At 41.2% G+C, this 26,170-nt stretch overlaps 1 long non-coding RNA gene across 1 annotated transcript; it reads left to right on the forward strand.

Annotated features, from left to right (window-relative positions):
- The first annotated feature begins 325 nt into the window (after positions 1–325).
- On the forward strand, positions 326–25,177 carry LOC116042214. Its single transcript, XR_004103155.2, has 4 exons — positions 326–336; positions 5,750–5,759; positions 18,459–18,464; positions 25,097–25,177. It is a non-coding gene; the product is annotated as an uncharacterized LOC116042214 (long non-coding RNA).
- The last annotated feature ends 993 nt before the right edge of the window (positions 25,178–26,170 follow it).

The raw sequence follows: 26,170 nt of genomic DNA on the forward strand, positions 1-26,170 counted from the left end.
TGATTTTCTGTCACTCTTAAGCTGGTCTAATAAAGGAAAAAGCCCTAAAATAGTTTTAAAATCAAATAGAAACACAGAGATATGGTGGTACAATATTATATTAACAACAACTTTTCAATTATCTAACAGTTTTACATGAATCTTCACATTCTTAGCATCATTAGGTTTCAGGTTACTGTATAACATTATACCTTTTAGTGTTTCTCTGACAGCACAACCCCAGCACAAACATGTCTTTTTGCTTTAATGGTCTGTTTCTGTGGAGTTTGTGTTGGTGGTGATGTTTCCTGTCTGTGCTGTTATCACTGCTAGTACCAAATAGCCAGCTCTTCTGCTGTTTATTTCAAATAATCTATTAAGCTAAAAGGCATTCCTTTCCAATTTGTCTCAGCAAAGTCTTTCCAGACACTAGTTACAACGAACAGCAAATGTGAAACCATTTATCTATTAGCAATTACGTGATAGAGTGTAGCATTTATTTAATATGGAACTTAATGAGATTATTATTAGATTAGCAAACCAGCTGGGGTTGTTCTGTGTGGAATGTGTGTCTTCTTTCCTCTGGGTGGTCAGATTTTGGTTTTGATGGAAAGATGGAAAACACTTTCACACAACTTTCTAATGTGCTTCCTATGTAAGTGATGACTTATTCTGTGCAAAGGTACATCCCGAAGTGTATCTGAAGTTAGTATGAGGCTTTAAAAGTCATAGTAGGACAAATTTACCAAATGTGATGGATTAGATATTTGCAGCAAGTTTCAAATCCCTGCCAGTTGAGTGTGTTGTAATTCACAGGGCTGCAAGGTTTTTTAGTAGAAGAAACTATGCTATCTAATTTATATATGAAATAAAATGGTTGAAAAAAAAAAAAAACATTCATCTTAACCATGAGTCTTTCTCTTCTTACACGATAGCTTTTTTATGTCAGTGATTTCGATGAAGTGAAGTTCACTTGAGGTCTGTCAATGGGTGTCATTTATCAAGACCTTGGTTAGCTCGTGCTTTTTACTCTTCGTCCAAGACAGTTGAAACAGACACTAACAGGGTCAGCTGGTATTGCCATTCCCAACGCTGAAAGCCTTTAACGCCAGAAAAACAAGCAAAATGTGTCTTGCTAAATTACAGATCTTCTTTCTGTGCTCCTTTTTGTGATCATTTCATACTCATTCATCGCTTTAGCTCTCTTTGGTGCATGTCTTTAGGGTTAAAGAGAACTTTGTGTCCAATTTCCAACCAACTGAAAGGCCCAAATCATAAAAGATTTTTTTTTTTAATAAAAGGCTGCTGCCATTCCCATCATCTAAAAGCTATAGAGAAGTCAGGGTGGGTGTTCAGGGGTAAAATATTTAAATGTGAATGGATCTTTGTCAGGTCAGAATGCTTCTTCTTCATATGTCATCCTCAGCCAAGAAGTAAGAGGAGACAGCAAAAGAGGTAAAAAAAAAAGACTTGCACACCACGCCACCATTTCCCATCATTGAGCTACAAAGGATTCTCCATCAGGTCAAACACATTTTGTCCGTCAGTGGTAGGCTCTGACTTATCAAAACAATTCGCCACACGGCTTTCCTTCAGCACGTTAAATGTGTCCCTAGATGTCAAAAACTGGATGTTCTTCATCATTATGTGTTGGAAGAGAAGAACTTTTATGTTCAATAGTGATTCATTCAGACTCTTTATTTTTGATTAACTGCAGAGCACGACTGCATTGAATATGAAAAGCTTTTTACATTTGAGTTAGTTTATGTGTGAGCTTTTAGGCTAAGCTAAACAGTATGTGTTGGCATGTGCACATGAATACATTTGCATGTTTGCAAATGCATGTTCATTTGTGTGCGTGTTTGCATGATTGGGAGAATGTGCTGTTTTGAACTACTTAAAAGTTTCAGTGAGGCTGTGTATGTGTCATATTTATAAGGCATTTTTTATTTGACTGGGTGCTGATTTATGCTCCCACATTCATATTCAAAGTGCTCTTTGGTCTGTGTAACCACTTAACTGTTCTGCTATCTTCCAACTGCAGCTACACTATAACGTTTAGGACTTTACTATAAATCTCTTTCCTGTAACAAGCTTAAGGGAAGCTGCAGTCACACAAAAAACACCTTGTTGAAGAAATGGAATTACAGTGCTTTCATGTCCATGGTTTTTCCTTTCTGCACTTTTGCTGCTGCACCCCCCCTTCTTTCCTGTGTCATCAAGTCTCCAGTCCTCCTTCAATAAAAGCAAGAATGTTTCTTCATCAGACTGAAGTGGACCTTGAGTCTATTCAGCACCAGCTCCTTTTCAAATGAAGAGAACTTTTCTGTTATGACCTGTGTGGGAAAGACAGACAGAGGCCGTTCACAAAGCTTTTTATAAGGCTTTATTAAAGAGAGCCTCTCCTTTCTCTCTCTCTTATTTCTCTCTTTTCCATTTCTTTCTCTCCCGCTTTCTACACTGCTCGCTCATTCAGCGCAGCCCTTTTATAAGGCTCGCCTTCACTCAAGCCCCCATACTCTCTCTTTCTGAATAAGGGGCCAGCTTCCTCTCTTTGTTTTCTTAGTCAATGACCTGCTTTTGTACTTGAGACTTTTTTGACGCCTCCAATAAAACTGGCCCTGCAGCATGAACACAAAAAAATACAAAATTGGTAAATGTAGTTAGTAGTATAAGGCTAAAATCTTATGTTTTGTAAAGGCAGTTTAGTGACATGATACCTCTTGATTTTAGAGCATTTGCTTGAACAATCAAAACATATTTTTATGTACTAATGAGTGGAACTTTTCCTCCACAACTGACTCGATACCTGCAATTATTTCTAAATCATTTCCAGATCCGACCTGACCAGAATGCAACTGTATAGATCAAGATGTTGATGTGTTAGTGCACATTGTTTTGTCTTGTTTTTATTGTTAATTCCGTTTTTTGCTGCGGCATCCGGAAGAGGACTTCTAAGGGAAACTACTTGGAAGGCTTTCCGTTGAGTACACCCTATGGGCAAACCAAGGTACATAAACAATTATTTTATGGTATTGAATTTTTGAGAGTATTGTATGGTCGAAGGTAGTCTTTGGACAACGGACATTAAATCTTTGTTACATTAAATACATACATTAATGATAAATATTTAATAAATGAGTCAGACTTGTGTCAGTGTCCAGGACTCCATCACTGCCTATTACACATAACAGTAGTCAGAAACTTCCAACTTCCGAGTCCTATTTCATGAATGCTTGAGTCCGATTACATAAATCCTTGAGTCCAAGTCCAAGTCATCAGTGCACGTGTCCAAGTCGAGTCCAGAAAAAAGTGACTCGAGTTGGACTTGAGTCAGAGTCCAGGATTCAGGTATGTACTGGGACAAAAATTTAGCCCGGGACTTGGAGCGGCCTTTGCGTAAAAAGCGCACATAGAACCTTTTCGGAAGTAATTTTAATAGTAACTAGAGAATGCAATTTCTGAAGAAATTGCGGTGTGAATGCTGTATGTTGAAAGGCTGATGCTACACTGGATTGTGGCTTGAATTGTGTAAGAAGGTAAAGTAGTGAGAATAGCTGAAAAAGTTGGAATGGGTTAATTAGTATGAGTATCATTGAATAGTTGAATAATACCAATAATGTTTGTGTAGAGTCTTTTACCAACTCCTACATTAGGCCATGATGTGGGACCAGGGGAGAACTTGCTTGGACGCATGTTCTGCGTGCCAATAATCAATGTCCAAAATCTGTCTGCATTTCGGTGCTAAGACCCAGTTATTGACGGCCTGCTCACCGTCGCACAAGCAATACAGTCCATTTCATTTCATTTCTGGTTTAGTTCCATTCATTTTCTTTTGCACACAAATCAAACAATGGCACGCAAACCTGACACGGTGAAAAGCTGTATGCTTTCCCCTTTTTCCACACACCTGTGTACCTGTGGCTGATTACCTTTATGCTTTCCCAAAGGCAATGCTCCACCCAGTGCTCAAACATAAAACTGCAGATTAATTAGCATAACCAACGTGGTATATAAACCAAACAAAGTGGTGTAATGGCTCCAACACTTTGAAAGATGTGGAATGTAATGATATAACATCTGTAGTTCATTTTAAGATGATGTTGAACAGGATTGCTGGCTTCAATATGGATGAAGAAGCAGCTAAAGAAGAATGAATGAGTCTGAAAAGTGGGAAATGTGTCACATTAGGGAATCTCGATCAGCTGTGTTGAATATTTTCAAAAAGTATTAATGTGAATTAAAAAATGTATAAAACTCAGTTAAAGGAGAATTCTGGCCAATTTTTACATTATTCTTGATCGCTATAGCTACGCGAGTACTTTCGATACAGGTCATGTCACGTCTTGAAGTGTATTCCCCCCTAAAAATAACAGTAGTGTGTTAGTAGCTGTTAGCTGCTAGCTAAAACGCATCTTGTTGACACATAAGGGCCCTGTTCATGTGGCACAGAGATATTCATTGCATTTTGTGTCTGTTAAGAGGCACAAAGGCACTCTAAAACTTGCCCCGACAACTGCCGTTTTAGCTCAGGGGATGCTTGTACACGTAGCTACAGCTACTCTGTGTTGCCTGCACTGATTCGGGTCGGGTTTTTTTCTATCGAAAGTACTCGCATAGCTATAGCGATCAAGAATAACGTAAAAATTGGCCGGAATTCTCCTTTAATGAAAGATTAACCATAACCATAACGAATAATTGACCATAAGTATAGGAGAGGAAGAAAAGAGAAAAGAAGGAGGAGACGAGTAGGAGAGGAAGAGAGAAAGAAAGGAGGAGGAGAGGAGCTATTTGTCAGTTAACATGATGTCATGATGAACTAACTGACGAACTGTCTGTCTCCTAACTGACCTTGGGCCTCAACAGAAACAGGTCTGTTCTTCTGCAGTCCGGACAGTGTATAACTCAAAATGGGGCAACTTTAGTCTCTCCCATTGGTGGACCAGCCTACAGAGCTCAGCCTTGAGCCTTCCAGGTGTGGCTCTCTCATCAAACCTCAGGAGATATTTGCTGATTTGTTTTAGTGATTCACATGGAAGCCCCTTATCTCCAAAGGTCCTTGGGTCGAGGCACGCAAAATCATAATCATAAAGGGCTCCATTTGTACAATAACGAGTGTGAACGCTCTCAGTTACTGGGTGTTTCTTCAACTACAGGCACTTTTGGCCTTGTGAACTTGAGGGGGAAAAAAAGTGTTCAAATCAAAATTGTCACAGTCTGACATGTTAATATAACTAGTCTAGTTTGATGATCCATAAGAGAACGCACTTACATTATAAGACAAATTGGTGTTTTTTGAAATATTTTCCGACCCGCACTGAACAAATGTCATTTCCATCACATGTAAATATTTGATTATTATTTAAAAATAGTATGATATACATAATTTCTTAACAGTGTAAGACCACTTTCACACATAGTTTTACCAGTTTATACCTATATTGCAATTACCATAGATTTGTGGATTAAGTAAATTAATTGTCATGAGGACCAAACACAAAGCTTACATCCACCACAACCTGAAATATAATATTGGATTGGTTAGATACATTTCAGAAAAATAACTACTTGTGTTATTACATTAAGTGGAACATTATCCCATAAACTATGCAGAAGTTTTTAATGAGTGATTAGAATTTTGTAAATATTTTTAAAAAAGTTATGAGGTAGTGGAAATGACAATGAATGGACGTAGATGTAGAAAAACAGAAGACATTTATTTGAAACCTTCTGAAGCAGACAATTCCATTTAACAAATCATTAGTCTCAGTCATTAGTCTGTTTGGTTCCATAACCAGATGAACAGTTACAGTCTTACTGTAAACAACTTTAACCACAAATAGTCACATGAAAAATGTAAGTTACGCATAAATTGTGATTGTAAAATTGTAACATTCTAATTGGTTAGATGAACACTGTTTTGAATTTTGGAATACTTAAAAAAACACCTAAACTTTAGTCATGTCAATGCATTGTAACATGAACTATAAAGCATCTTGAGCATGCACATGCTGTGTGTGAGTGAGTTTGGTATTGTAAAATTCTAATCGGTCTCTTAGATGAACACTGTTCTGAAGAGAACATTTAAAAGACACCTTAAACTATATCATATCAATTATCATATAACATGAACTGTAAAGCATCTTGAACACAAGGGCTGTGCGTGCATGAGAGAGAGAGAGAGAGAGAGAGAGAGAGAGAGAGAGAGAGAGAGAGAGAGAGAGAGAGAGGCAATGTGATTCAAGGCCAAATCTTGCAGATTTCTTTCCAAACTTCCGTCTTAAAGGAGAATTCCGGTCGATTCCAACCCATAGCTCTGTTGTTTGTAAATTAGGAGTACTGTCAGTAGCGAGAAAAACGAAACTAATTCGGTGCTGCCTACACCGAGTTATCCTCCTGCTAGCGTTAGCACCCAACAGGCTTAAAGACTGTGGCCTACCGGGTGATTCTGGAGTGGGTTCTGAGAGGAGAGCACCTTGGCCGTGGCACCAGAAGAACTTTGCCTAGCTGTGTTATAGCAGTGATCAGACCAGAGTACCCCTCCCCCACTGGAAGTTACACGGGATTCAAAGAGGCAGAGGATATTTTCTGAGTCTAATAATATGATTTCTAGTAACTTGTATTATTATATAAGTACTTGGTATTGCCATTACTAGGAATAAACAAAGCAATTGTACAGTTCTATTAGGAAAAAGTGTTGTACAAGTAAAGTAAATTGTAAGAATAAATAAATTATAAGAATAAGTACATTGTACAGTTCTATAATATATTGCTGCACCTGTCTGTTATCAGTGGTTTTATAATATAACAGTACACATTACATTTGTGCTTTTGTGTCTTTACTTCAACAACAAAAAGGAAATTACAATATCACAATCTAGACACAATCAATGTAAAGTATGTACAGTGCAGTGTGTGGTTTTATACATAATCATGCTACACACAACTGTAAAATCTCCCGGTTGCGGAGGGGTAGACGGTGAAAGCTCAAGCTTAAATATCTCTTCATTTGGTTGCCGCAATTTGGAAAGGCACAAACTGGAACCATTTTCTCATATTAGTCCTGATCTAACTCCAAGCTCCGTCTGTCAGCTCTGTGAGCTCCTCCCCCTGCTGCCGTTGCTAGGTTACCTAGCTGTTGAATTCTTGAACTGCAGCTCTGCTCGCTCCACTGTGGTGTCAGGTTACAGCTTGTTGATACATACGCAGTACTATGGAAAGAACCTCGGCAAATCGTTTTTTTGTGGAAAAAATACATTTTGGAATATTGGATTGTATGAGATCGGCATTCGACTAGTGTGGGCTTCACCATAAACCAGGAAATAAACAGAGGTATGGATTAACACAACTTTTATGGCTTTCTGTCACATCTACTGCAGTCAAATTCGCTGTGTTCCCTTGGAAGGAATAACTGCACATGGCTAAGCACTTGTAATGGCATTTCGAGCATGTTTAGAGGCTAAAAACACGTTTAAAACTTGCCCTGTTTAAGCCCTGTTTAAGCCTGTTGGGTGCTAACGCTAGCAGGAGGATAACTCGGTGTAGGCAGCACCGATTGGTTTCGTTACTGACAGTACTCCTAATTTACAAACAACAGAGCTATGGGTTGGAATCGACCGGAATTCTCCTTTAATCTCCTTGTGCCGTTTTGTCATTGGTACGGGCTCAGGGATGAGGCCTATTATATCCATGGGTTGGTACTAGGGATGAGCGAGTACAGCATTATCTGTATCTGTATCTGTTAACCATATGAATTATCTGTATCTGTATCTGTACTCGGACTGGGCGGGGCCTAACCCGGAAGTGGGCGGGATTTAACCTGGAAGTGGGTCGGGTTGTCTTGAAATGGGTGGGGCTTTAACCGGTATGTCATTTTAAGCATGCAATTGATATGGGTTGATCAGAAATTGTTATATTTATTGCTGATTAGAAAACTATTTACATGACAGCATCAGCATTGAGCTTCAGATCAATGGTTTTGAACACAATAACAAACAAACTATATACAGAACAAGTTTTGCAACAATGAATACAACACATGCGGTTGCAATTATGAAGTAAAATGTAATGAACAAGAGTTTTCATACTCAATATAACTTTCTTTTTTTATGATCAGTGTGATTTTTTTTTTTTTTATTTCCACACCAGGTATGTGTGTGTGTGTGTGTGTGTGTGTGTGTGTGTGAGTGAGTGAGTAAGAGAGAGAGAGAGAGAGAAAGAGAGAGAGGGGGGCGGGGGGGACTGTGTTCTACGGATCAAATAGTCCGACGCTGTTTTTCAGATCTGTTTAGAGCCAGCTGACGGTTTAAAAAAGAAAAAAAATCTCCGACAGGCAGAGACGCAACGCGAGTCGCATTCTACCAAGCACCACGTCTGAACAAACCCCACGTTTACCAGAACTCTACTGGTTAATAAGTAAGTACTACAAACCGAAGTAAAAAACAAACCTGAAGCTGAAGAAACCCTCAACGTTAACGGAAAAGACCCGCGAACCTGAGTGACTGAGGGAGAGACAGAGAGAGTTGTTCTGTGTGAGTGAGCAGAGCGGGACACAGCAACAGTATAAATCTGTATGTGTGTAGGGGAGGGGCGCTGTGACGACTAGCCTATCACAGAACACAGACACAGTCAACTACCCAATGAGGATTTTTATTCAATCCGAGCACAGATATTGACTCGTATTACTCGTATAATACTCATACTCGGCAAAAGTGCTTTATCCGTACCGGATACTCGTTTCAGCCGAGTATCCGGCTCAACTCTAGTTGGTACCAGATGACATCATCTCTCAGTGGCCAATAAAAGCGATTGATCCCAATACCGGTCATTGTTTTCACTTGAGCACCATTGTATAACTCAACATCCTGAATAATACCTGGGTACAGTATCTCCATCATACACCACTGCACACCACTGACCGATAAGACCCTCATGCAAGTCCAAAATTGGTTGCAGACCTCCATCTTGGGATGTGACAGGAAGTGTACTGGTTGTGGGGGTAGCTTCATCCCATGGCTGAAACCTGACCGTTTCTGGTGTGAAACAGTTGCAATCGTTGGGTGCAGAGCAAAAGCAACTAAGAATCCTCCATGACATCTTGCTTGCTTGGAGAATGAGAGGTAATCTGCAAGGAGATTAAAAAACAGTCTGTCAGAGCATTCAATTAGTCATAACTTGTGTTAAGAAACAACAGCAGGACCATAAAATGTATAAAGAAACAACCGCAATACCATACCTGATGAATTTTCATCGTGCCACGAATTGTCTGTAATTCAGATGGAACGTGAACATCCATTGCCTCAACGGCATCTGGCTCAATATAGAACAGCTTGGTGGTAGACTTTTGCTGCTTACGCTCCTCAAGCAGTACTCGTGCATCTGGAATGTCCCTCCCTCTTGCAATAAGATCATCCGCTCTTCTCTTCACCGCCGCTCCAATCCCATCAGCTGGGCCTTTGCCGTGGCCCGCCTAAGAAATTCCAGGTCACCCTTATCCAACCCATTTGGTAAGGAACATTGGTGAGGAGGAAGACGTTTTTTTTTGAGCGGTATTGCGTCGTTGGTCCGTCACTGACCACATGAAGTGTGGTGGAAGTGGGATGTTGTTCTCTCAAGTAGGTTAGCACTTGGGTTAGATGTGCCCATATCGCTGAGGGATCGTGGCGAAAACAAGAGCTGATTGAGCATAATGACTTTACATCCTTCCAGGTGTAGGCCACACCAGTATGGAGTGAGACCTGGTGATGCCAATCTCCAAAATGTACCGCCTGGACTTCACTGTTGTACTTGCACTGGAAGTTCTCTGCATAATCAATATGCAGAATGACCTCGTCCTCTCTCAAGTTTTCCTTTAGGCCACGGAGAGCTGCATACTGATGCCTGATGTTATACACATGCTTTCCAAGTTTTTGTTTTAGATCTGTTGAAAAGTCTTCTAGTAAAGTATGCAGTGTGCCCTCTATTTTCTCCTTAACAGTGAGATGAACTCTGATTTTCTCTTTAGTTCCATCTTTCTTTTTCTTCTCTCTCTCCTCAGCTTTTGCCTTCCATGCGTGCCAAAATGTCTGGGCCCCAGGATCAAAGGCCGAGATCTGCAATTCTTTGTCCACACAGTTGGGACATTCTCTGTACATACGCTCCTTGGTGTATGGTGAACAGCACAGAGAGACAACCAAATCTTCAATTTTACTGCTGTTGATCACTTTGTGCTGCAGCAGTTTGTCTGCCATTAACTGCATATTGGCATGCGTCTTGCATATGCATGTGTCTCTGTCCTTAATTGTCCTTTATAATCCAAAAAGGACGTTTCTTGCAGAACTCACTGTAAGAAATCTGTATGTCAGGATACTCCTTCTTAAATTTCTCATGAAGTATTTCCATGGGTTCATTAACGAATCCCTTTTGTTTTTTAATTTTTTCTGTGTCACAGTCTCCTTTTTTGTTGTTGCTCTGCTGTTCTCATCTCTTTCCAAGAATTGCTTGATTTTCTCTTCTGTGTCTGTGCTGATGCTGTTTTTTTGCTTCTTCCTTGTGTATTTAAGTGCTGCTGACCTCTTTTCATTATTTCTCATTCTCTTGGCTGAGAAGCCAAATTCTGTTCTAGCCATTTTCAGTAGGCGATACTTCTTGAGGATCTTTCCTGCCATTATCTTTGAAATAAGTTTTTTGTCTCTCTCGGAGGACAGATTTTCATATCTGTCTCTCAGCTCAGCAAGAAGAGCATTATGGAAAATCAATCTTCTTAGAGTGTGTGGTGGTGTTGCCATCTGCTTTTTTGACTTGGCATTTGGGGAGTCAGCCTGCTTCACTTTCTTCATTAATCGGTCATACCGTTTGCGGTACCTCTCAGCCTTCTGCAGAGCCTTCCCAAGCTTAGCATTGCTTTCATACAATGCTGCATAAACTTTTGAACGGTTTCTTAGAACCTTTTTCCTTCCCCTTTGTTTTTGACTTAAACGTTGGGCAGAGGGTGATGGTGAGGTTGGTGAGGGTGGTGTGGGAGGTGGATCAATATCATGTTCTGGCTGCACAGAATCTGGAGAGTTTGGTGGTGTAGTGGTAGAAAGGTAGGCCTGTACCTTAAGAGCTTTGTTCATCTTCTTGATTGGTTCTCCATTGTCTCCTTCTTTTGCGTTTTTCTCGCTTTGACAAATCTGCAATTGGCTTTACAACCCCTCTTTCTTTTTTCCTCATGTATCTCTCCCTGTCTCTCTTCAGTCGCTCTTCATATTCGACAGGGTCCTCTTTTAGTATCCTTATAGGACAGACCTTTCTGCAGTTGACTTCCGCAGCATCTTAAAAATAGATGAAAAGGCATTTCAACAGATATACATTTGAATAAATACATTAGCATTGTACATTTCAATAAATAAATAAATATACATATGTAGCCACACAATCTATGAAATGCATCTTGTAAGCATGAATGTCATTTCCACCTCACCTTTGTCATTTCCACCCAAGAAGTGATGTGTTGGAAATGACGTTGGTGGAGATGACAATCCTACAGTATTTTGTAAAGAAATCCAAGCTAGTATTACAGATTAGCTATGAATTGGTAGCTAGCATTGCATGCATGCAAAATACATCTATTTATGTTAAAAAATCTATTTATTTACAAACTCAATTGATGTTACACCATGTTTGGAAATGACATACAATAAAAATATTTTCATTTCAAGCAATATTTACCTTGAGTTTTCTTCTCCAAGTTGGTGAAGAAATTCAAAATCTCATCCATGTTAGACATGTCATTGTTCATCTCCATAGAAACTACCCATACAATCTTTCATAAAATCTTTTTAAAGGGACATTACAGTGTTGTGGTGGAAATGACGGCAATACTGTGGGACAACTACATTTTGTATATAAAATCACATTAATAGTTGTCTGACCTTAAATACCACAATTATGTTTTGATTATTTTACTGATACTTTATTCAGTCATTAAAAGAAATAGATAAATCATTTCTCCAGGTTATTGTTAGCCCACTCAACAACGATAACGGCTTTTGTGACACCACCCATGTGGACTAAAGATGGCCCTGTACTCAGCATTGCCAAACCCAGACTTATGCATTGTGTACTGCAAGTCTAGGAGTGGCTTCATGATCTATAATGTGGTAATGGGTAAAATGATGCAAACGTTTAGTCAGTAGGACAGTAAGTAGAGCTGGAGTTCACTCTGTTGAAATTGAATTAAACCACTTAATTACCACTACATCTACTATCTGGTATCAGTAACGTTTCATTACACACAGAATGAGGTGTTTTGGGCCATTTGCGTTGGTCCATGCAGGGATAAACTTTTGTGACCGCATCCACAGCAATTATTATTTATATACATTCACTGGAAAGTTGGCAACAATGTTGCTTTCTGTATGCTTTTATGTAGTCTATATCTAATTTAGTCTTTTTTTATATATATATATATATATATATATATATATATATATATATATATATATATATATATATATATATATACACTCAAATGTACTCAAATGTCATGCTAGTATGCAAGACAAATTCAAAAGCAACAAGCATTTAAGCAAATACAAACATGGCTTTTCCCTTCCTTATGTTAACCAATTTCCCACTACTCACATGAGAATCCATGTGAGTAGCAACCCCAGGCTGCAGAACTTTTCCTATGTTAGACATTGCGACCCTTCTTTCCCAATAATTTAGTTAAAATGTAATTCATATTTGTAGTAATTAGCTTACCATTTGTTATATATATTTGTTTTTATAATAGTTTTTACCTTCTGCTTGTAGAGTTCCTCTCAGTTGGTGTTCTGAGACTGTGATTTCTCATACTGTTTGCTTTGTTGACAGCCATAAAAGCCTGTGCTCTCGCGGAGCTCTGTACCCGGCTGCCAGTCACCTTTTATTGGCTAAACATAACAACAACAATAACTGCTAGAAAGACCACGACCTTGCGATCCTCTGTACGCGACTGACAGTCACCCTTTTTTTTTGGCTTAAAATTACTGCAAAAACCGGTTAAAAGACTGCAATCCATTACTGCATGTTTTTTTATATTCTCATCACTTTATATGTATTTACTTTTATACTATATGGTATTTAATCTGTTTTCTATATATTATATCAGTTATAGGGATCCATTATAAGTGCTCTATTATTCTAAAAGGCGATCATAGCTCCTTCTGCCTCCGTCGTGCGAGGCTACACGACCCCCCTCTTTCTCATGTAGCCTCCACACGGGGTAGCACCTGGCAGAGAGCCAACTTCAATGGCCTGAAGCAGTCTTCTCTATAAAATCTCAGACTCAGCAGTGAAAGAAGTAGGATCAGCAGAAAATAATTGCTTATTCGACAAGAAGTACAGTCCCTCCCTCTGTATGCTCAGCTATAAAAACCCTGAGGTTTCTTTGTTTGTTGACACACTCTCACAGACTGCATTGTCACTCTGTCAGACTGTCTCCTTCTTTTGCAAAAGAATAAAGAAAATAACTTTGATAACTCCAGCATGTCAGACAATCTCAATTTCCAGCTTCATCACCTAACACAAAGAGATTTTCCACAACAAGCTGAACATCAGCTTCATCATCAAAAAGGCAGAGCAGAGGATGAACTTCTTGCGACAGCTGAAAAAAATCCAACCTACCAAAGACAATGATGGTGCACTTCTACTCTGCCATCATCGAGTCCATCCTTACCTCCTCCATCACCATCTTGTACACTGCCACCCCCACCAAGAACATGGGAAGACTTCAGCGTATCATTTCCTCTTCTGAGAAGGTGATTGGTTGCAATCTTCTGTCCCTACAGGACCCTTACGCCCGACCTTGTCCGATCTCGGAAGCTAAGCAGGTTCGGGCTGGGTCAGTACTTGGATATAAGACCGCTCGGAAATACCTGGTGCTGGAAGCTTTAGAGCTGGCTCAGGTTTGCCTTGGACCAGCTTCTAGTTATGCTGTTATACAGTAGGTCTGGACTGCAGGAGGACTACTTTTGACACACTGAGATCCTCTCTCTCTAACTAAACTCGTTATGTTTTCTCGCCTCGCAGATTTCCTTGGATTAGGGTGGCACCTAAATCATGGTTGCAGCTGCCGCCGTGGTCCTACTCGGCACCCTGCTACGACCTGCTATGCCCTGCTACGCCCTGAACTGCTACAACTAGTGATGGTCAAATGAAGCTTTGCAAACCAGTCTTTATTTTCTGAGCTCACTAGATGGCGCTCTCTGTTCAACAAAGGGTTGAAAACACACTGAATTGCCATTCTTTTAACCTTTTTCTTTGAACAGAGAGTGCCATCTAGTGAGCTCAGAAAATGGTTCGCGAAGCTTCATTTGACCATATTGTTACTATAATTGCCACTGTTCATCATACCCCCAACCGGCACCGGCAGATGACCGCCCACCAAGAACCTGGGTCTTTCCAATGTTTCTGCCTAAAAGGAATTGCTCGCCACTATTGCACTATATGCTTGCTCTTGGGGGAATTATTGGAATTCTTGGGTCTTCGTTATTTATAGAGTGTGATTTTGAAAAACTCTCCTCTGGCAGGAGGCTGCGGCCCATCAGGACCGAAACCTCACATTACAAGAACAGTTTCTTCCAGACGCAAGTAGGCACAACACAATCAACAAGGCCCGGAACCCCGACTGACAGACTCTGACAGTCTCTTAACCGCATACCCCTACCACTGATCAATATTTTTGCACACCTTGCACAAACCGTACAGGCTCCATATTTGTAGTATTTATAGTGTCTTTTTATAAACTTTTGATGTAATATACCTATTCATTATTTATGTTCTCGACTGTAGCAGTACTTTGATTTATTATTAATTCCCTTTTAATATATTTATTGTATGCACGAAATACACCAAGCTTTGAAAACCTTTGTCAATAAATCTGATTCTGATTCTACAGCTGACTGTAGGATCGAACAACAGCCAGGGTAAATGGATAAATGGTAAAAAATATATATATATATATATATATATATATATATATATATATATATATATATATGTGTGTGTGTGTGTGCACAATAACACAGTGATACTGGTTGTGCAAATTGCAAAGGCAAAGACACCCTATGTTTTAATGGATTATGTACACTTGTGTTTCTGCTTCCAGACTTACACACAGCTGGGACATAGCATTACTAATTATTTAAATCTTCCAAACAGCTCAGGGATAACCTTCTATGCACTAGTTAGCTGTTCTAAATATTCCAAGTCTGAAATGTAGTGGCCGACTTTGTGTCTATCTAAACCCCATTTGAAAATTTGTATTTTATTTGCTTGTTTTTCCACGTCACTTTTTGTTTCGATTGAACCAATTTTTTAAATGACTCACTGTCTAACATTTAAAATCCCTCCCTCGGCTTTCCTCAGTTCCCCAGTTAAGACAATGTTGCACAGCATGTCAGGAATTCTGAGATAACTCCTCCAGACTGAGATCATATTGCCATAAATCATGTATGTAATCATATTTAGGACCCAATTTTAAAAAATACAATAAACATATTTTGCCAATTCAATGTGATTCATTTAAAATTATAATAAAAATCTGAGTTACTTATATGAAGTATGTTTTTGGGAAACGTCAATGTTCATGGTCTGGATTCAGATTGGTGTTTCTCTGCTAGTTGGTTTTACTGTAGATTGCAAATACAAAGTACATTCGTAACTCTGCATGAAAAAGGAAGAGTGTTTGAAGCGGGGATTTAAAGAGTCATAAATAAAGTTGTACAGAAAGATTTCTGCATTTTAATCTCACCCAGGTGGCTCCGAAGAACGGACACATATTCTTATAGATTCAAAGATTTGCAGTCAAATGAAAACCCACACTTCATTCTCCAGGGCAGAGCAGTGCTAACTTTGGAGCAAATATTGTTTTATTCTTAATTATGTCCCCCCTCGCCTGGGCTCCCAGCCTTGGAACTCACAGAAGTGGGAGATATTTGGAGAGAGCTGTACAGTGCCTGTAGGGGAGAAAACAAGGACATATTTCACTGATGAAATGATTTTATTATTACAAATCAAAAGAGAATAATTTAACATCTCCCTTGCTCACTAACTCTGTGCTGTACTCTACTATCACTCTTCATTCTTTCTCTCTCTGCCTTTGTCTCATTCCCTCCTCTGATATATAGCTACCTTTGATTTCACCAAATGAAATGCCACAGCCCCATGGAAACTGTATGATCTGAGACCTTGTATGTAGTCACATGCAAATGATGAGCGTGCGTGAATGGGGATTTTAGTATGACAGTGCTTTCCAAAGGTCAGTAAATTGAACAGGGAGTCATTCCAGTGCCCTTAAGGTTTAACTTGCATGATACACCACAAAACCGAATCAGAATCTTTGCCTACTGTTCTCTTGGAGCGAAAGTGATGTAACTAACCTTGGGCTTTATTGTACTTAAACTTGGTGAGTGTTCTTTAAAAACATCTTTGTGTTTTTTACTACTGAAATTAAGAATCTTATTTCTATTACCCCACGTGTCCAGCCACATACCATAAATTGAAATCCAAAAATAAGGCAATTATATTTTTTAATTAGGAATTTAAAAGCACAACAACTTAAAGGAGTACCATGTTACAAAATCCCACAGGATAGTGCTTAAAAGCATTACTAAAAATACTTATTTCCAAAGTGGTCCTCGATGGAAACAACAAACACAATACATGGAAACATACAAATTGATGGAAACAAACAAAAAACAATATAATTCTACTAGTCCTGGCATCTCAACGCAAGTCTAAAAATTTCACCAAAGTCAGGCAGAGATTTGTGCAGCTAAGAGTTGCTTTATCCAGTTCATCAAGCAAAACAATGAGTTCACACCAAACATGCCTCTATAGAGCTCAACAGTGACTGCCTACTTTTTGCCCACTTTTTCAATTGTGACCATAAAACATTTAATTTGGCGCAAAAGAATATGTTTAAAACAGCAAAAAAGGTAAAGGTACTAGACTGTGTACATAAACGACCATAGAATTCAATGGTAGCAGCTCACAATAGTTGTTTGTGGGTTCTCCATCCATTACTCCTCTGCTTTATCTTGCTACTTGGACTGCATTTATATAGCAATTTTCTAGTCTTAACGACTACTCAAAGCACTTTTACATAGAACAGCAATCATTCACCATTCAGACACATTCATACTCTGGTGGCCAAGGCAGCCATAAAAGGTGCTTCCTGCTCATCAGATAAACATTCACACACCGATGGCACAGCATCAGGAGCAATTCGGGGTTCAGTGTCTTGACACTTTGAGATGGGACTGCAGGGCTCGAATCATCGACCTTTCCATTTGGTAGACGACTGCTCTACCTCCTGAGCCACAGCAGCTTTGCCACAGATACTTTGACTGACTCCGAAGCACATACACACTCACACAAAGCGGCAGGAGGAAGGATGGAAATCCCCAGAGCTGTACGCAGTTTTTTTGTTGGGAAATTTACAAAGCACCAACAATTCTAGTAATTCCCACAAGAGCAAGCATTTAGTGCGACAGTGGCGAGGAAAAACTCCCTTTTAGGAAGAAACCTCGGCAGACCCAGGCTCTTGGTAGGCGGTGTCTGACGGTGCCGGTTGGGGATATGATGAACAGTAGTAGTCACAATAAAGATAATGGAACAGTGACTACAAACACTAGTCGTAGTAGTTCTTGTCATAGCAAGGCACTGCAGGGCGTTACAGGATATAGCGTGGCACAGCAGAGCATAGCTGGACGTAGCAGGACACTCTAAATCTGGCTGTGTATATATAGCCACTGAACGATGCAGGTGTGTGCCCTGTGGCAACAACCTGCACAGAATTTTCTTCTATAAAAGCTGTCCTAAATGTTATTTTAAAAATTGCCTTTGTTTAATATGCATGGGCAGGTTGTTCCATATGGAAATCCCAGTAGAAAATTAGCTTCTTCTTTTACCTTTAACATGAGGAACACTGCATGTCACTTGTGTTGCATTTATGTTGGCTTCCAACCATTTCAATTTGACAATTCATATATTCTGGGGACCTTTATTGAATTATATCAAACATATGGTTAAGTTTCAGTTTTTTAACTCAATCTTAAATATAATACTAATAATCCAGTAATAATCCAGTTTGCTTCTGTTAAGGGCTAGTTCTGACCCAGAACGCAGAGATATCACACAGACAACGTAAAGCAGTTTTAAAAGGTTTAATGAAACAGAGTGTACTCAGAGAAAACAGTAGGTTGTGTCAGGGCGGGGAAACTCCTGGCTGATCCGAGGTTTGAGGCGAGCCGATGGGGAAGAGTCCAAGTTGTTACGGGACACGAGGTGGACAGGCAGAGATGAGTACACAGGTGGTTTCCCAAGGTGGAGGATAAGGCTGGACAGTGAGGCTAGAAGCATGCAGGCACAGCAGAGGAAGCAGTAGATCAGAGCGGTAACTGAAGAGAGACACAGGGTAAGTATGAGCACAAGATAACAAGGGAAAAAACTAGAGTACTGCTGGAACTCAGAGCCAAGTTACCACGTGGGTTGTAGATAACGAACTGGCACTGAAGAGGTGATCAGTCCGGGTTTAAATATTGCTGGGTTGAATCTTGGAGATTAGATGCAGCTGTGAAGATCAGCTGTGCAGGGTTGAAGCGGCCACGCCCCTTGACCTACTTTCCTCCGGACCACACCTCCAGCACTCCAAATGGAAAAACACAAATAAACACAGACACACAGGGAAAAGACACCCAAAAACAGGGCGGAGAGAGAGCTGACCATAACAGGACCCCCCCCTCAACGGACGCCTCCCGGCGTCCCTCTAGGCCCCGGCTTGTCAGGGTGAGCTCGATGGAAGTCCTTTACTAGTTGCGGATCCAAAATAAAACTTCTGGGACTCCAAGAACGCTCCTCTGGTCCATAACCCTCCCAGTCAACTAGATACTGGAGTCCTCTACCCCGCCGCCGAACGTCCAAAAGCCCTTGGACAGTGTAGGCCGGGTGGTCGTCAATCATGCGTACAGGAGGTGGAGGATCGGTGAAGAGACGCCTCCAGGTCCTGGTTGGCTCTCTCAGTCTGGCCGTTTGAGTGCAGGTGGAATCCTGAGGAGATTCAGGTCACAGTCGCGCCAAGAGCAGAACAAAAATCTTTCCAGACTTGAGAAATTAACTGTGGGCCTCTGTCAGAAACAATGTCCACAGGTATTCCATGGGGACGGAAGACTAAGAGGTCCGCTGCCTCACTGGCAGTCGGTAATTTCGGTAATGCCACATAGTGAGCAGATTTAGAGAATCTGTCCACAATGGTGAGTATGGTATAATTACCTTCAGACACAGGGAGACAAGTGACAAAGTCCAGGGCTATGTTGGACCATGGACGACTCGGGACCGGAAGGGGCTGCAGTAAACCCGAGGGAGACTGGTGGGAGGCTAATGAAGCCTGATCAGGGTTTTTTGATGTTACGTGTTGCCATAGCAAAGAGTTTCACTGACAGCTAGTCATCCAATCATGACAATCACATACCGGGGAGCTTTTTGAGTCGTTCAATCATGATTCACAGTTTGCACTGCTGCTGCTGCATAGCATACTTGATAGTGAGAAACTTGATAACATTAAATTATTGTGTAAATGCTGATTCAGCAGCATTCACAGTATTGTTATCCGATTCTTCCGAACTTATTCTCTATTCTTCAACCTCCAACTCCTGGAGCAATCTTCAAATCCTCTTCAGTCTTCTTCCTTTCTGAAATGCTACTCCTCCCATATACTTTTACCTATAGACGTCATTAAAACTTTAAACTGTACACAAAACCTTAAGCTATTACAGTTGTATTCAGCTTCATGGTATCTTTTACAGTTTTTGTGGTATCTCTGTGTAAGTTTATTTTTTTATTTTTCTGTGCTTATAATGGAGTGAGTATTGCATGACTTAGTGGGTGATGACATCAACATTTCAATATTTACATTTAAGCAATATGCCTTGTAGTTTTTTAATTAGCTCAAAGCACAATATACCCTCTTCTCCTTATCATCCACGGCATTGTAATTTCACTTCCAGTCTTGAGCACAAACCCTATTTTTAACTTTATCTACAAAAATAACATGTCTACAGCTTCAGCAAAATCTTGGGATGCTCAAAGTGAAGAGATTTCAGGAATACAGTGCAAGGTTTTTGACTGAGAAGCAGAGAGACCAGCAGTGTGCTGCCAATTATTCTCTGAGATTCTATGTCTCCCAGGTGTCACTTAGCTATCACTATGACAACCAGTTTATGAGCCACACCTGCTGTTTTTTCAACCATGACACAGCACTTTTTACAGACTAATGGCGTTTTTCCACTACATGGTACCAGCTTGACTCACCTCTACTCGCCTTTTTTTTTTATTTCCATTATGAAAAAAAGTCCCTGGTACTGCTAACAGGTACTTTTTTAGTATCACCTCTGTCGAGGTTCCAAGCGAGCTGAGGCGATACCAAAAGGTGACGTGAAAACACTGCAGACTACTGATTGGTCAGAGAGAATCGTCACTATTCACTGCGTCAGCATTGCTAGCGACAGACAAGAGTGCGGAGTGCCTAAACAAACCCGCCATGTTTAAATAGTTTAGCCGGAGACTGTGAGATATAACCTATTACTCCGCACTATTTACTGGAATTTATATGGCAACCCGCAAAACCACACCGTGGTCGACTGAGGAGGTAAAGACTTTTTTGTGTCTGGTTGCTGATGATGAGCGGATCCAGCGAAAGCTGGATGGGGCAACACGGAATGACAAAGTCTACCAACATGTCTCTGAACTGCTGTCCTCAAACCACCTCAACCACACTTTCCAGCAATGTAGGGAAAAGCTCAAAAAACTTAAAAGTGATTATTGCGCCATCAAGGACCACAACGGCCGGAGTGGTTCAAACCAAAAAAGCTGGAAGTGGTTTGACCAGATGGACACGAGTTATGGCTAAAGACCGACGAGCAATGGGAGGGGGGGTGTACTCGACTCGGCCACGGCTCTGTTGTAGTCCATTAAGGAGGATGGTAAGTGTTTTTAACTTTAACGTCTGTAGGCACACTCTCTGCTTGAAAGTTTTGTTGCAGTTAGCTGGCTATTGTAAAGCTCACTTCTAACAACCATGATATTTTAGGTTACTCGTAAACTTGTGTAAAAACAACATGTTGCAGATAACAATAAGCTAATGCTATCACTGCTAGCTCTAACTAGTTGCTAGCAGCTAGCATTTCCTCGTGAGCTTGAGAAGAAACCATTTTTATTACAGCCTGGAGTTACACCAATGCAACATGAGGGTTAACACGTCTCTGATCTTTCTATTCAAGATTCCTTTTCGATAAACAAAGAGGGTTCAGTGACTCCCGTGGATGCCACTTCGGCACCGGCGACACCAGCAGCAGCGACGGCACCGGCGACTCCAGCATGGGCAGCACCGTTGTCAACGGCGACAGCGTCAACATCGGCAACCGGTTAGTATAATGATGGAAAAAGCTGAGAGGAATGTGACTTTTCATACACGTCAAATGTTGTTTGTAATGTTGTGCAAACCAAACAATAGCACAGGGGCATGCTCTGTCTCTAGCTCGTGACACACTAATGATTCAAAAGCCATACAAACTCTAAAAAATAAAAGAAACACTGCACTGATCAAAAAAAGAAGGCACATAAAGCATCCAAGATATTTGGGTCTCGCGGTGGAATTCGGCAGAGGCTAAAGCTAACTCCACATCAACTTGCTCTTCCAAGCCTTTTCCTCGCCAATGTTCGCTCGCTAGCGAACAAAATGGATGAACTGCGGCTGCGGATTACCACACACAGACTCATTATGGACTGCAACATCATGATTTTCACAGAAACTTGACTTAACAGCAGAATACCCAACAGCGCTATCGAGCTAGCTGGGCGTTGACTCCGGCAAAACCAGAGGTGGGGGTTTGTGCATTTATGTTAACAAAACGTGGTGCACGGACATCACTATCACCGAGAGTCACTGCTCAGCTAACCTTGAATATCTCATGGTTAAGTGTAGACCTTTCTATCTGCTCAGAGAATTTACATCAACTGTAATAACAGCAGTTTACATACCTCCTGATGCTAACGCTAAGATTGCCATGAAAGAACTGCATTCTGCTATTAGTAAACAACACCCTGAGGCAGCCTACATTGTCGCGGGTGACTTCAACCATTCCAATTTAAAGACTGTACTGCCTAAATTCCATAAAAATGTATCATGCCCCACAAGAGGAGAAAAGATTTTAGACCAAGTTTTCACTAAGGTAGCTGATGCATACAAAGCTGCTCCCCTCCCCCATCTAGGCCACTCAGACCACCTCTCTTTGTTTCTACTGCCCAAGTACTTAGCACTCATCAAACGTGTGAAACCAACATTAAGGATGGTCAAAGTGTGGCCAGAGGGAGCTGACTCTGCATTTCAGCAGCGTTTTGGTAACACTGACTGGAGAGTGTTCGCAACTCAGGCCACCCATGCCATACATTGACTCATATGCCTCCTCCGTTCTGGACTGTATCAACAGTGTCACCACCCTCAAACGGATTTTCCCTAATCAGAAGCCATGGATGAACAGTGAGGTCAGACTCCTGCTGAAGGCACGTGACATTGCATTCAGATCAGATGATGCTCAAGCCTATAACTTATCCAGGGCTAACCTGAATAGGGGCATCAAAAAAGCCAAGCACAACCACAAGCTAAGGATTGAGGATCACTTCAAGAACAACTCTGACCCCCGACGCATGTGGCAAGGCATCCAGGTCATCACAGACTACAAAGCTACCAACTCCACCCCCCTGTCACCGACACCTCCTTGCCTGATGAGCTGAACCACTTCTTTGATAGGGACAACAAAGAGGTGTCCATCAAGGCTGTGGTCTCTACAGATCACCAGCCCCTCACACTCTCCACCAACCGACGTGTGTGTGGCACTGAGCAGGATTAATGCATGCAAGGCTGCTGGTCCTGATGGTATCCCTGGACGCGTACTCAGGGCCTGTGCTGTGCAGCTGACTGAGGTTTGGACTGACATATTCTCAATCTGTCACTACCCCAAGCAGCTGTCCCCACGTGCTTTAAAACCACCTCCATCGTGCCGGTGCCAAAACACTCCACTGCAACAAGCCTTAACGACTTCCGTCCAGTTGTACTCACCCCCATCATAATGAAGTGCTTCGAGAGGCTGGTCCTGGCCCATCTCAAGACCTGCTTACCACCTTCACTGGACCCCTTCCAACTCGCCAACCGTCAGAACAGGAGCACAGAGGATGCCATCTCTACGGCACTTCACTCTGCCCTGTCCCACCGTGACAATAGCAACACCTATGTGAGAATGCTGTTCATTGACTTTAGTTCAGCATTCAACACCATCATCCCCTCCAAACTGATCACCAAACTCAGTGAACTGGGCATCAATACCTCCCTATGTAACTGGATTCTGGACTTCCTAACCATCAGACCTCAGTCTGTTAGGTTAGATAATCACACCTCCTGAACAATTACCCTGAACTAGGGCTGAACGATTTGTGAAAATAATCTAATTGCGATTTTTTCCCCAAATATTGCGATTTCGATTCGATTATTTTTTTAAGCTCTTTGTCTTCTGTATTATTCAACAAAGAATAATATAATAATGTATAGTATGAACACACAATTACACACTAGACAGTTAAATAAGTAAAAATATAGTAGGCCTACACACACACACACACACACACACACACACACACACACACACACACACGTAATTTTTTACAGTGCACAGAGAGGATCTGCCTCCAGCCCCTCCCCCTCGTGAAGTTGCGTGCTGCCGTGTGCACTTGTTCAGAGAGGCTATCGTTGCGTTAGCTAGTTGCTGGTGTTCTTGCCGTGGGATTAACTGTACTAATAAAACCGTTGAAACACCGCGGCCACGCTGCTGTGAAAGCTCCCCGAACGTCATTTATCAGTCTGGTTGTTACCCCTCTCAGTGGCAGCTCCTCCACTCATATCTTTATAACGGAGCTAACCGCTAACCGGAGCTAACCGCTAAGCAGAGCTAATCGTTGCCAACCGAGCCTTGAGTTCTGTGTGCCTGTATCCATTAACTGCATGTATAGACTCAAGCCCGAATAAAACCCTTCATTTTATTAAAATGGCTGTAAAAGTTTTAAACTACAACTCAGAGTTGTTTGAATGACAGAAATCAGCTCAAGGTACAGTGTAGCGTTAGCATGCTAGTTGATGCTTTCTCTACGGAGTACAGACTGATTGCTCTCGTGAGTCATGTGATCAAATCGCAGCCTTTGCGATTAGGAAATCGCTTTTTAACATATCGCGATATTATCGAAAATGCAATTAATCGTTCAGCCCTACCCTGAACACCGGCGTACCACAGGGATGTGTGCTGAGCCCTCTCCTTTACTCCCTCTTCACCTACGACTGCAAACCTGTACATAGCTCTAACACCATAGTAAAGTCTGCAGACGACACTACGGTGATTGGTCTCATCAGCAACAAAAATGAGACGGCCTACAGGGAGGAGGTCCAGCATCTATCCTCATGGTGCACTGACAACAACCTGGCTCTCAACACCAAAAAGACCAAAGAGCTCATTGTGGACTTCAGGAAGTTTAAAGCTGGCACACACACCCCCATCCTCATCAACTGGACTGAGGTGGAGCGTGTCTCACCAACGTTTCTTCTTTCTGAGGAGACTCAAGAAGCTCCACCTGTCTCCTCAGATTCTGGTGAACTTCTACTGCTGCACCATCAAGAGCATCCTCACCAACTGTGTCACAGTTTGGTATGGCAACTGCTCTGCCCATGACCGGAAAGCACTGCAGAGGGTGGTGAAAACTGCCCAACGTATCACCGATTACTCACTCCCTTCCATCGAGACCATCCAGGGCAAGCGATGCTTGCGTAAGGCGTGCAGCATCATCAAAGACTGTTCTCACCCCAACCACAGCCTGTTCACCCCACTCCCGTCCGGGAGGCGTCTCAGGTCTCTCCGCACCCATACCAGCAGGTTCAGAGGAAGCTTCTTTCCTGCGGCTGTCACCCTACTGAACTCTAACTCTGCATCCTGGTGATAATTAACCCATTAAGCCCCCCCGGACAATTTGCACTACCCTACCCCACCATACTGTTCTATTTATTTATTTACAGATGTACATATTGTAATTACACCTATACGTAGCCATATTCTACTGCTATTCATACTATTCATCCTGCACATACACTTATTCTTACTATTCCTATAATGATACCACACTGCACATAGCTGTACATACTGTACATATATGTCTATATGGTTCATTCAATATATCCATATTTATTCTGTTTTTCTTATATATTATGTTAAAACAATGCATATATCTATATTATTCTTACTACTAATATAATGTCACTGCTACTACATTGCACATATCTGTACATGTTGTTCATACATTGTTCATATTACATAGCCATATTTATTCTGCTCTTATATCACTGCAATATATTTCTTATCCTGCATATGCACCACCTGTCTATACTTGAATATCACATTCCACTTTTCTGCTTTTTTTTGCACTTCTGGTTGGGCGCAAACTGCATTTCGCTGTCTTTGTACACTGCACAATGACAATAAAGTTGAATCTAATCTAATCTAAAAAGCAAACACAATGGCCACACATCATCACATGTAAAGCTGCATGTCATCTAGATATAGCTGAAACCATAACACAGGCATGCAGATTTAATTTTCTGTGTGCAAAGGCAACCAGTTTAGCATCATATTAAGAGAAAAAGATAACTATTCTATCCTGTAGTCTGGGAGTCTATTCTCTGTGCTTAAATTATTATACTTATACCTCAAATATATAATTTATTTTCACAAGCTCCAAGATGAATATCATTTTCTTTTTTGTCCAGGCCGGAGGAAATGACCTCGGGAACAGGAGCACCTGGCTGTCCTGAGGGAGATGCAGGTGTTGGAAGTGGAGCAACTGGAGTGGATACAAGAACAGCGTGAGCGCCATTTCCGGATGGTGCTCGAAGATACAGCCCAGGCAAGGAAGCTGGAAGCAGCCGTGAGAAGGGAGGAGATAGTAGCAACTGCTGCCTTCAATCAGACCTTCCTTGGCACTCTAAACTAGCTTGTGCAGGCGCTGCACAGCAAGCGCGACTCCACCCCTGGACTATACAGTTCACCAGTTATAGTCACCCGTATAGTTTGATGTTTAGAAACCATGTGTGTGT

This window comes from Sander lucioperca, chromosome 1 (assembly GCF_008315115.2).
Source record: "Sander lucioperca isolate FBNREF2018 chromosome 1, SLUC_FBN_1.2, whole genome shotgun sequence".
NCBI classification, from domain to species: domain Eukaryota; kingdom Metazoa; phylum Chordata; class Actinopteri; order Perciformes; family Percidae; genus Sander; species Sander lucioperca.